We start from the raw sequence: 12577 nt of genomic DNA, 5'->3' as shown, positions 1-12577 counted from the left end.
TTGCGGCAGATATTTTCTGCCTTTAGAGGCAAGATAGACTGGAAATGCTTCGGCTGCGTTGATTTTCATAGTGACCTAGATCTGCACGTGTCGGCTAGAGGTAGGCTTCGTATATATTTCTTTCTGCTTGCAATCGTCAACGAGGTACAGGCGTTGAGTTCCACTCCGCTCACACAGATGCGCTTTGTCGCACATAGCTTACGAGGTGCGCTCAAAAGGGTGGCGTTTGGAAGCACCGCTTTTATTTACCTATCTCATCATGTGTTGTCTGTTGGAAACGTCGAGAATATCAACAGCATCATAAAGATTTGTGTGTCCAGCACTGCAAAAGGCGCCTAGACGAAGGAATGGAGCTGTCTGGAATGCCTTCACTATTCTCGGTCATGGAGATTTCTTCTGGAACGGAGTTATCTCGCGGGGTTTAGAACGAAACGCACGCTAGAATTTACAAATCATATAACGTTTAGTGCGAAAGTGTCAACGTAGTGCCCAGTGTTTGATGCTTCCAGAAATGTAAACTAGGGCTATAAGAATCACTTTATAATTCGAGGGGTTTTCTCAGGTTATATAAACCCCTTACATGTCCCTCTGAGCTCGCCTCAAAAGCTTCGCGTAATCGTCTATCATGAAAAGATAGATGCGCAAACGCAGTGACGAGCAGCCGTGTTCGTGTAGCGCTTGCGCTGGTGCGCGGACACTTGTGTCGTGTTGAAGAAAGCAGCTGTAGAATTGGGGCGGAAGGGATGGTTGTGATAACATAATGGAACAGCGCCAAAGACGAATAAGATGGAAAGAAACAACGAGAAAGTGCGCTGCCTCAACTTAATAACAATATTTGGGGTTTTACGTGCCAAAACCACTTTCTGATTATGAGGCACGCCGTAGTGGAGGACTCCGGAAATTTTGACCACCTGGGGTTCTTTAACGTGCACCTAAATCTAAGCACACGGGTGTTTTCGCATTTCGCCCCCATCGAAATGCGGCCGCCGTGGCCGGGATTCGATCCCGCGACCTCGTGCTCAGCAGCCCAACACCATAGCCACTGAGCAACCACGGCGGGTCTGCCTCAACTTAAGTTTACTTGAAGAAAAGGCTGCATGTATAAATAAATTATGATCATTGATGATCATTTGTATTTTATCTCCTTTGAAACGGGGCCGCGACAAATAGTCACCTAGCATGCTCGATCTAATCACGCATACAAGCCACATGATTGAAGATAAGACGTTCCTGATAACATTGCGAAACACATGGCGCTCCCCGCACGCGTTTGCCGGTAAAGATTACTGTTGCGCAATATGCCGCGGCGACGGCAGCTTTCTACGTACGGAGTGACATCACTAGCCATCGGTGTATATATATATATATATATATATATATATATATATATATATATATATATATATATATATATATATATTAATGATCCCTACCACACTGTGAAGGTGGTTGACCAGCGAAGCTGCTATGGTGGTACAAATTATGTTGGTATAGAGTTCTCTTCGTATCTGCTATTTATGCGAAATACAAAGAAATATCAGGCCCGCACTGCGTCACGCACTATGTCATACATGCACAGAGCTAGCGACGAAGGGCTTCTGCGATACCGATCTAAAGACGCAAGTGTTGTCGACGCAGCTACGACGGAACGCCGTTCTGACGCACGTGGCCGTTAAACCGAGCCTCGGCGCGAGCGACGATATGCTTGGAACTGGGCCGGTATTTTGTAGCAATGCCTTTTCCAATTCTATGCTTTTACAGGCTTTTCGCGCTTGGCCAGTGGTCAGAGCGACGGTCTGATGACATTATCAAAGGGATCAGGCGGCCGTGTGTGGTGGATGGTAAGAATAGCATAGAATATATAAGGCATAAGGCATCGCTGCAACATAGTGGCCCTGGGCGCAGTCCAAAGGAGTGCACGAAACAAAACACGTTTCTTTGTAATTCGCGATTGAGCATACTTCGTAGTTTATTAGCTGAATGACACTTGCAAGGACTAAAGTTTTATTCTAGCGGACAAACGCGGGGCGGTCTGTTTCCCTCTCGTAGAAGCCCATGTATTGACGACAGGGATTCCACAATATTTACAAATTTCACTGTGAACTACGGAATTGCGAAAAGTAAATCCGTGTTGGTAGAGTCACCTTAGCGGCTAATTGTCCCATAATTTGTTTCGGGATAATTTCGACAAAACTAGAGTTACAGCTGTTTTAAAGCGAAGCTTCCTTTGCTTCTTCGATTTTCCCACTGCTGCTGGTGCTGGTGCTGCTGCTGTCCGGCACGCCACTAACGCCCACCGCGTCGGGACGTGGCCAAAACATCTCCATGTCACAAAAACATAAAAGGCATGCGATGTCGGTGTTTTCTTTCATGAAATTTATTTGTGAGCTGTCGTCCTCGAAATTCCGGGGAATACATAGTAAAGAATGTAAGACAAAGTGTGCACCACGTGGAGGGCCTGCGCGGTTGTGGTTCGGAAGGATTATTCGACAAGCGACGCCGGCGGCGTCGAGACCGGATTTTCTGCGACACGGGCCTTTAAGAGGAAGCTCGGGTGCTCCTGTCTAAATACATGGAAAAGGAGAATTCGTTTTTCTCGGCAACAACTGCTCCAAATTTGGGGAAGTTTGTTGCATTAAAAAAAAAAAACTTAAGATCTAGTGAATGTTGCTTCCGAATTTTTTGATTTTGGGTGTCAATGTTCTATTAAAAATTGGCAAACTCCCAAAACTTTCACAAAACGAAACTATCAAGTTTACAACTCTATAACTCAACAATGAAAAATGATACCACAATTCTGTGAATTGCATATAATAGTACATCTAAAGCGGACAAAATTGTTATATTACACATGAATTTCAAAAAGTTTAGTAATATGGGATTAGAGCTTTTGCAGAATTCTTGTACGCAACGTAACGAATTCACGTAAAGTATAAATTGACGTATCGGATTTCTTCTAATAGATCCCGTTTGCAGAACCGCGATATCTGTTTTCGATGCAGAGCTCCTAATTTGTAAACTACGTGCTTCTATTTTTATGCGAAGCATATTAACGTAGGTTTCGGGCCTTCGCGCGACGCCCGACGGTGGCCACCATTGACCCTGAAGTGGGGTCACGTGACATGACGTCACGTGATGACGTCACACCGGCTACAGATGAGGCCTCATATCCGCCGTCGGTCGCCTCCCGGCGGTGGCCACCATTGACCCTGAAGTGAGATCACATGATGTGACGTCACGTGATGACGTCACACCGGCTGCAGATGGGGCCTCATATCGCGCCGTCGGACGTCGCCCGGCGGAGGCCTCCACGCTTCGGTTCGCGCCGTCGCGCGCGACGCGGCGGCGGCGCCACCATCGCTGCATCACGTGATATGTGACGTCACGCCAGGGATGAAGCGGCGCGCGCCCGCCGTCGCGTCAGTCTCTGTGCCCGCAACTGCGCCAGCGTCTTTGCGCCGGGCGTGTATGCGGTCAAGATGCCTCCAAACGCTAAGGATACGCTAAGGTTAAGCCCAGTGGATGCTTCGCATCCACTGGGCTTAACCTTGATAAACCTCCGATTTTTTTCAAGCTTTCAGATTTTTGAAGATATTTTTAACGAAATTCAAGCCCTAAATCGAAATTCTGCTTCCAACAGTCACTAGAATTAAACTCTCTCTTTGAAATACAACAAACTTCATTAATATCAGTCCAGGGGTTATCTCAGAAAAAGCATTTTTTGCTTTTTACATGTATCTGAATAGGCCGCGTCGGAGATGGGCCAGAGCTAAAGCTTCCTCTTAATGCTTTCGCGTTGGTACAGAGAGAAGTGTGGCACAAAGGAAAAACGACCAGAGATTCTCGTGTCAATATTTACGCAGCGTCGCATCTGCACAATTCCATCTCGGCGCCTAACTAGGCGTGACCCCTCACAAATGCTGTGCAGGAGCTGCCGTGCTTGTCTCCGTGCTCACCCACAGCAGCAATGAGAGTAGAGGGAGGAGGTGGGGAAAATGTTGGCGAGAGAATAGAGAGAGAGAGGAGGCAGTTTTGTGAGCTACAACCCTACAGCCCAGAATGTCGCCGAAGCGTGCACTTAGTGCCGACGAGACAAAGGCTCGCACAAAGCGTCGAGCGGAGCAAGAACAACAAACACAAGCGGAGCAGGCAAGGTAACATTTCACATCCCGTCACGACTGTCGCATACCGTCAGTATACCACCGCCAAATAACGTCAATGAACACAAACAGCAGACAAAGTTTCGCTTACATCGATTCCCACAGTGCATGTGATCTGCATATTTTTCTATAACCGTTGTAACGTTTGCAACTTCACTGTGAAGTGACTAACTAGGGCGAGTGAATTAAACTCGGCGTATTGATAGTCATCTTAGCGGCCAATTTCAGCGTGATTTTTTTTCCAAGATACCTACATTAGGTTGAGAGCTACGGAGCATTCACGAGAAATTTGGCTTTGCGGCATGGCGTTTTTTGTTCACCGCCACGATTTTTCCTCAGGGTAGCCGTAAGCAGCTTATTTATTTATTTATTTATTTAGCAAATACTGCCCGCCTGTATTACAAGCCTTAGGAAGGAGTGGGGTACAGAGATAACAGGAACAAAGAAAACGTACATTGCAAGAAAAGAAGCAAACAACGAGACTCGGCTGGAGTGCAAAACACAGTAGAATCAAAAAACAAAACACTCGACTCACAACAAATTGCATGTGTGCCCTATTGTTCATTCAGTTGTAAAACCAGCGTAGCAAATGATTACTGTTAAAATTGCCATTATTGACATTACCACCGTCACTCTAAATTACCATTACTACCATTACTCAAAAGCAATAAAGCATTATATACGTCCCTCAGCAGTTGTACTGGTGGTATTGAACAGCTTCGCTGGACATCCACTTTCGCAGGGCTGCGATGGCGAATCAGTTTTTTAAAACATCATTTCCCGTACCTCAATAGCTTAAAGCAGCAATTGGCAACATGACACCAACCAAACCTTTGTAAAGAATCTTTTTTGTTACAACGCTTAGACGCTTCAATGAGAATGGAGCCGTTAAAGATTGAAATGAGGCTACCACCTCCTATCTATATCCTTTCACTCTTCGTTTCAATATGCTCACATTAGATACAATAAAATCTGGAAGCACACTTCTTAGTCGCACTTGCGTCATTGAACGTAAGAAACGGTTCTCCTGATCCCTCAACGACGAGAAACGGGAAACAAGTTGCGAATAAACAAGTCTGTGAGTCCAAGACCCCCCCTGTCGAACAGACCGAAACAAATGGCCCGACTCGCGCTTTCCCCACTGGAACCACAAATGTACACCGCCAACACCTTATGCAGTTTCTGAAAGTATACATGAGACATACACAAAAATTGCAGGAGGTACTATACTTTGGCAACTAAAATATCTTAAAGAGGAGCCTTAGCAAGCATTCATAGGTTTCGCCCCTGACACCGTGTCCCTTTCTTCCTTAGCCTTGGCGTAACTTCGTTCCAATATTTTGCGCTCCTGTTAGAAATATGGATCAGAGGAGTCGTGGAAAGAGCCGAGAAGCATGCGAGGACAATGCAACTGTCGCAAGACACCCCCGTGGTCGACCCCCACTTACTCAAGCTGTGGGAGGCGGGGAGGGCACTCGCGAAACGCTGGCAGCGTAACAAGTGCCACCGGAAACTCAAAATTCGTATCTCCAAGCTGATCAAAGAAACGCAAGCGTACTCTGAACAACTTGAAAGAAATAACTGGCGCGAAACATGTAACAAGCTTCAAGGGACCTTAAGCAGCAAGCGCACTTGGGCAGCACTCAAGACTCCCCTATCAAAGAAGGAGTACAAGAACGCCGCAAAACAGAAAGCGCAGAGACTCATACACAACCACCCGGGTAAAGAGGAAGACATTATCAAAGAAGTGAAGGAGAAGCAAGTCTATTTTATTCTGTCATTACTGAACACACTTTTTTAGCGCCCGCTTAAAATGGCGGCGTTGACGCCCAAATCACTTCCGATGCAATGCTCTTGAACTGTGCAAAAGGGCGGGCTCGTGAAGTTCGCCTTTTGCAATACGGCCCCTCACGCGTTGAGTTGTTTTAGTTGTCCGCGATTGTCAGAATTTTGGGGCCCGGGCGGTTTTATCGTTTCTTAACGACTTCACGCACAAATAGTGATTTACGACCGCAAGATAACTGTTCAATTTAGCTGTTTTCTGGCCGCTGACCGACAGGCTTGGCGTGTGACGAGGCAACCATCTCTCTACACCCATAGCTTTCGTCAGCCTGCAAAGAAACGATATTCGTGCAGGCGTGCGGTTTTGACACCCGTACTGCTGATATTTTGCTGCATCGCTTTCCGCGCTGAAAGCTCGAAACGCCAATCAAGTCGAATTTCGGGGCCTTTGAATATACAACTCTAATAGCAAGACCCCAAACCAAGTTTCGCGCCTTTGAGGACAACAATGACGTCACTTCTGCTTTTAACGGGTATGGTATCTTATTACTTTTTCTTCCGCCGCAAGTTTTCTATTGTCACACAACCCAGATGGTGCTAAGCCTTCTGAACCGCCGATGAACCAGCATGTTTTGAACTAATGGACTTCTACAGAAGCTTCGCTACCAGGTACATTTACCTTGCATCATGCACAACGCGCCGTCTGCGGTGGTGCTTTGATGCCCCACGCCATATTCAATATGGCTTCCCTTCGAGTCGAGACATGTCTATGCATGTCTGCACTGTTCCGCTTCTTGTTTCGCCAGTCTTGAGAGGTGAGTGATTTTCTTCTCAAGTACATCACAAAGAGTGCGCGAAGTACTATTTTACGCAATGCTTTCCACGTGTTTATGATATAGAACGACACTGTAATGCCCGCAAAAAAAATTCAGGTGGACATTGACAAAATTTTGCGACTACGTGTACCGACATTTCAGTGGAACACGTAGTTTTGAGACCACGTGTAATATGGGTCTTAAATTTAGTTTTACTTTTTGTTGTTGTTGTTATAGCACACGTAAGAACTAGCCAATGTGCTTGACAAATGCCTTATTCTCAATTCTCGGCTTTTCGGAATGTTTTTCCTTTTGCTGTGGCTGCGAGAAAAAAAAAGCGTGCGTGAGTTCTGAACAAAGCTCACTCAGCGACGTTAGCTCTTACCGAGAGTCACGTGTTTAGTGTCTTGAAGTGACCAGAAAGTACCACTTCTTTTCTATTGTGCAATGTTTTATTTTATTTTATTTGTTTGAATGCTGGCATACGAACTCGCCGCACATGAAGTCACATGGCATGTAGTATTGATTTTATTGCTTCGTTTGCTGCGGTTCGACTGGTTTTGTGCGTTAACATCAGGGAAATTGTGTGACAGGCTGACGAAGAAAACGTTTACGCCCGAAGAAGACGACATCCTTGAACTTCGCAAGCCGACTGCCCATAGAGGGTATGAGCCACATACGTGATAAGAAGAGAACCTACCATCCCCTTGGCACAGAAATTCATTTCACACCAGAAAATCTTAAGAAATTTTTACCCGGTTAGACTGTCGAACACCATTATTAAAGGGACACTAAAGTGAAAATAATTTCTTCTGCATCAGTAAATTACAGTTCTACAACAGCAAAAACACCACTCTTACAACGATAAGACGTTTGGTAAGCCAGAAAAAGCGCAAGAACGAAATACTGGTGGCAACGCCTACTTGAGTTCCCGCACGTGGGGCCTGTGACGTCTTGGATTTTGATGGCATCTTCTAGGGCCTACTAACTATACATAGCGGGTACAGAATGACTACATTGTGTTCTAAAGGAACCAAATATTAAACATGGCAAGTTTCGATAATCTTTATTCAGCCAACGCGGCCCAAATGCGAAAACATACTTTGGAATCCCTGACGTCACGCTGACGTACCGGCGCTGGAATTTCGGTGCGAATTTCAAATGCTGATACTTAGACCTTCATTTTCTCATCTAATAATCATACTATTTTTTTAAATGACTGCCTGCAGGGTTCTCAAACAATGCTTCATTAGTGTAAACTGGTTTATTGTTTCGCTTTAGTGTCCCTTTAAACTTTTACCTTCAGGGGGCTAGTCTGGCACCCTCCCCTCTGTGCCCATTCTGTGCAGCAGATGAAACCATAGATAATTTTTTTTTATTCTGCCGCCGTTTTTCTCCTTTAAGGAAAAACATTTTAGAACCAACTGTCATGCAACATAGTTTAAATATTTTCCATTTTAAATATCTTTTCTCTAGGAGCCTCCTCTCTTGGAATACACCAGACGGATGTCTGCTCAGCCGTGGAGAAATTCATAGTTGTTTCAAGGCGATTCTCTTAAGTTCTTCATACATTATTTTTATCCGTTTCCACAAGACAAATTTACCCGTTTTTGTAATACCAACATCTTCCTAATGCCATTCAAATTTTGGCTAATCCCCCGCAGTGGGTAGGTGCCATCGAAGAAAGATATCCTATCCTATCTTTTTGTCAGCCACTGCCTCTCAAATAGAGGTTCTCATCTTGCTAACCTCCTTAGAGATACAGTAATAGCCGCAGATGCTTCTGTCAATGAAGAGAAGGCAGGAGTGGACATTTTTTCACCTTCGTTAAATTTTTTTTCTCATCGATTGCCCGACATTACACCAATACTTCAGGCAGAGTTATTGGTCATCATTCAAGCTCAAAAAGAACTTCCCGCGTCTACTTATTCGGCTGTAATGATAACCGACTCTTTATCCGTTTCTTCTGCTCTGTCAGTGCCAAATTCATCAGCAATTCTCCGAGAATTTTATTCATCTATTCCCCGACATTTATGCCTCATCCGTTTGACATTGTTACCAGGACACGTGGGACTCAATTTAAATGAGTCAGCAGACGCACTAGCGGCGGCATCTTTAAAGGCCGGCACTGAGGATCCTGAAACCTTCCGCATACACCACGGCTGCAACATTTAAAAATTCTTGTGTTGAAGAAGAACATGTTAAATCATGTGTATTAAATAACACCCACTTTCAGCACCTTAGATTCCCTTGGTACAGCAGATGGTATTCAACAAGAAAATTTGAAGTTTCATTCACGGGAATTCGTTGCCGAATACCAATGCTTAATTTCAATTCCAGAGGTCTGGTTCAGCACTTTCCCCTCAATGCTTCTATTGCAGCGAACCTGAAGCTATGGAAACTTTCTTTATAGAGTGTCATACGTTCGATATGCTCAGGAAACGACTTCTAGAAGCTTCCCTTCGCGAACTTGGATTGGGCCTTATGCATCCTATGGTACTGTCTCTTGGGGCGTCGGCAGTAGAAGACTGCCGTAGAAACGTATGTGTTGCCATATTTACTTTTGTCAGCGAAACAAAAGACTGCCGTGTTACTTGATAATTATCGTTTTATTTTTCTCAATACGAACACAAAGATATTAACATGAAGTTTTAAAATAATATAGCCTGAACATTGATAATAACGATAGCATTCATTTATTATCATTCTTAAGTTACAAAATTCTGTTTGAGTATTTTTTTTTTCCTTTTTACCTACTGCCGCCCTATCAATGGCCAATCCTCCGTAGTGGGTTGCGCCATATCCGCAGGCACTAAACCGAACCGAACCAAGCTGCAGTTTTTGTAAAGATCCTGTAAATATGTTTCGTACTTCTGTATTCTCCCTAACGCTTTTGATGGACGTTGCGGGCTCAAAAGCAAGACGTATTTACGCAGCGGGCGCAACATGGTTGCAGCTGCAATGCCAGATCAGGGCGAGGATGCTTCGGACACGTCGGCTCGCCCGTCCACCGTTATTCTGCCACCACCGCACCACCGAGAAACATGTTGCGGCACTAACGCCGATGTTGAAGGTTGGCTTCAAGTGTATGAGCGAGTGAGCGCAACTAAAAGGACCAGACCATCATGCTAGCTAATTTGATGTTTCACATCGCGGGAATAATACGCATCTGGCTTGAGACCGAAGATTTTGCCTGGCCACTGACTACGTCGTTTCATTTTGAGCATGGTTCGCGGGCACACTGGACTGCCAGGCTTGGTGCACTGTCTGCGCACTTTAAAAGTACAGCACAGAAGGCGCTAGTACGAAGTTGTGCTACCATCACGTTCGTTACCAAAAAGAATTGCTCGCATGTCGTCTGCTAGTCTAACTTCCTGACTTTGACGAAGAATAACTAAGTGTATGAATGAGGAACCGCCAGAATGCGATATAATTTGACAAAATTTTGCTTAAATTCGGCTGCAGCAATACGTTAAGCCAAAGAAAGTAGAAACGCAGCATCATGTCCTTTTTTTTGAAGTTCGAACTTTTAAGTTTATTGAATACTTAGTGCAGATACAAAAATATTGATATTTAGTACAGAAGAAGGTCCCATAGTGTAAACCACTGTAGGGGGACCTTTTATAAAGTAAAAAAAACACTAATACTACTTGACAGCAAAAAAGCAGCCAATTATAAAAATACGAAAATGCAAATACAAATGCAAATACATAATGAGGCAAAAGAATAATACACTGGAAAATATAAAACGATAGGGATAAGGCTTAAGCTGGAGTAAGAAACGAAGCAAACAGTATTAAAAACGACAGAATTGAAGTTGTGTTTTAAAATACATATTCAATAAACGGAGCTATAGTTAAAACACGAAATTGCGAAGCTGATGTTTGAATGACGATATAGAAAAGGCGCATTTAATTTTAAAAGGCAATGAATTCTAAAGTTTGATTAAAACAAATGCTACTCTTTGTGGACCATAGTTAGTTCGTACCTTAGGAAGCATAAAATTGTTTTTGGAGGAAAAGCGCGCAATATTTGAGTTAGTAAAGTGTCGGATAAGTACAAATTTGAAAAGGTTATGGTCTTTACCTTTTTGATAAGGAAATGTGCCGACATTAAATTTGATTACATGGTCAATATTCAGTATGTGCAGTTCCCGGTACAGATCAGTAACATGTGAACGTCGGTTGCTCAAGGTGAGAATGCGAATAGCTTGATCCTTTACATGTTGGAGGGAAGAAAGGCGGCAATGATATGTTTGACCCCAGGAAGCGGTACAATAATTTAGATGACTGTGAATGACTGCATAATATAACATCACCAAAATAGTCAAGTCAAAGTAACATCTAGCTTTTAGTAATACCCTAATACGATAGGACGTTTTCCGCTGTAGCTCATTAAAAATTGGAGGACGCTTAAGCTTCGCCTTCAAGAGTGGAACGCGACAGCGTTCCCGTCGACCCGCCAAGGGGTGTAAGACAATGGGCTACGGCGCAGCGACTACGCGCCCCGCATCGGACGCGGTGAGCGTCGAGCAACGCAGCGTTCGGCGCGACAACGAAATGTGCGCCTGAGCAAGCGACGCACGCCTGAGCCTTAGAAACAGCTCGTTTCTAAGGCAACACCACGTTCACTAGAGGCGCTTTTGTACCGCTTTGCAGCATCGAACTCGTGGCTCAGTGCAGCCGCGCAGGCCGGCTGTCAGGCTCACAAAAGAAACTGGCCATTCGAGCCCTCCATAAACAGTGGAGGCCCATTAGCATAATTAAGTCCAATGGCATGCCGTCCTCATTTTCTACCGTCAAAAATCTAATACCTAATGGGCTTAAAGGCAATTCTTTCTGTAGTGTTCTTTGAAGAACGTCCCAAAAGAAAACCCCTGCCCAACAATGCAAAAAAACATGGTCAATTGTTTCTAATTGTTTACATATAAGGCAGTTTGCTCCCCATGGCAAATAAAAACCCTTCTCTTGTAAAAAGGCCCGTACCGGCAGAGTTCCGGTATGGAACTTAAAGAAAAAGGATTTAGTGCTTGGCTGCACCTGCATTTTCTTAACACGCTTTAACACGTCGTTTCCCTGTCCTCCACTGTTTATGGTTCTGTACATCGGAACCGGCATAATCATGTCAACTACATCCCTGTACAATTTCTTCCGCGACACCGAAAAGAGATAATCATTAGAAAAACGTACGGACAGAAAACGGACACTGTCAACGACTTCCCTTAGGTACCCTCGAAGAGCACCAGGCATACTTAAATTGCAGACCACGTACATCGGCAGATGCTTGCTCAGTCGTAATTGGCACATTGTGCGCAGAAAGGGGTCATGCACGTCTAGAAAGAAAGAAAACCGGTTTACTAGCTGCTTCACAAAGAGATGTGACAGGCCTAAGCCCCCGTCCTTGACTCTCCTAAACAAGTTCATGCAGCTGCACCTCTCCCATTCTGATGCCCAAATGAACACAACAAAAACTCTGTGGAACCTTTGCACATTTAAACGAGAGCAACAGAAAACTTGCATAACGTACCATATTTTGCTTATTAAAAACAAGTTACATACAGTAGCTCTCGCAAACATCGAGAGATGAGCACCTTTCCAATCTGTTGTTTTTTCCTTGAGTCGTTTGGCCTCTTCTAGCCAATAGTCCTCATTCCGCCGGTAATGTTCGAGCGGAACGCCCAAGTATTTAGCTGGCGCTTTAATCCATCTAATGTTGGCGAACATTTCCGGTGTTGACTGCCATTCACCATGCCAAAAACCGAGACACTTATTCCAATTTGCAAAGCTCCCTGTTGTGTTTCCGAAATGTTTAACAATGGTT

The sequence above is a fragment of the Dermacentor variabilis genome, chromosome 3, assembly GCF_050947875.1.
Source record: "Dermacentor variabilis isolate Ectoservices chromosome 3, ASM5094787v1, whole genome shotgun sequence".
Classification (NCBI taxonomy): Eukaryota; Metazoa; Arthropoda; class Arachnida; order Ixodida; family Ixodidae; genus Dermacentor; species Dermacentor variabilis.
Note: the sequence above shows the minus strand (reverse complement) of the source record.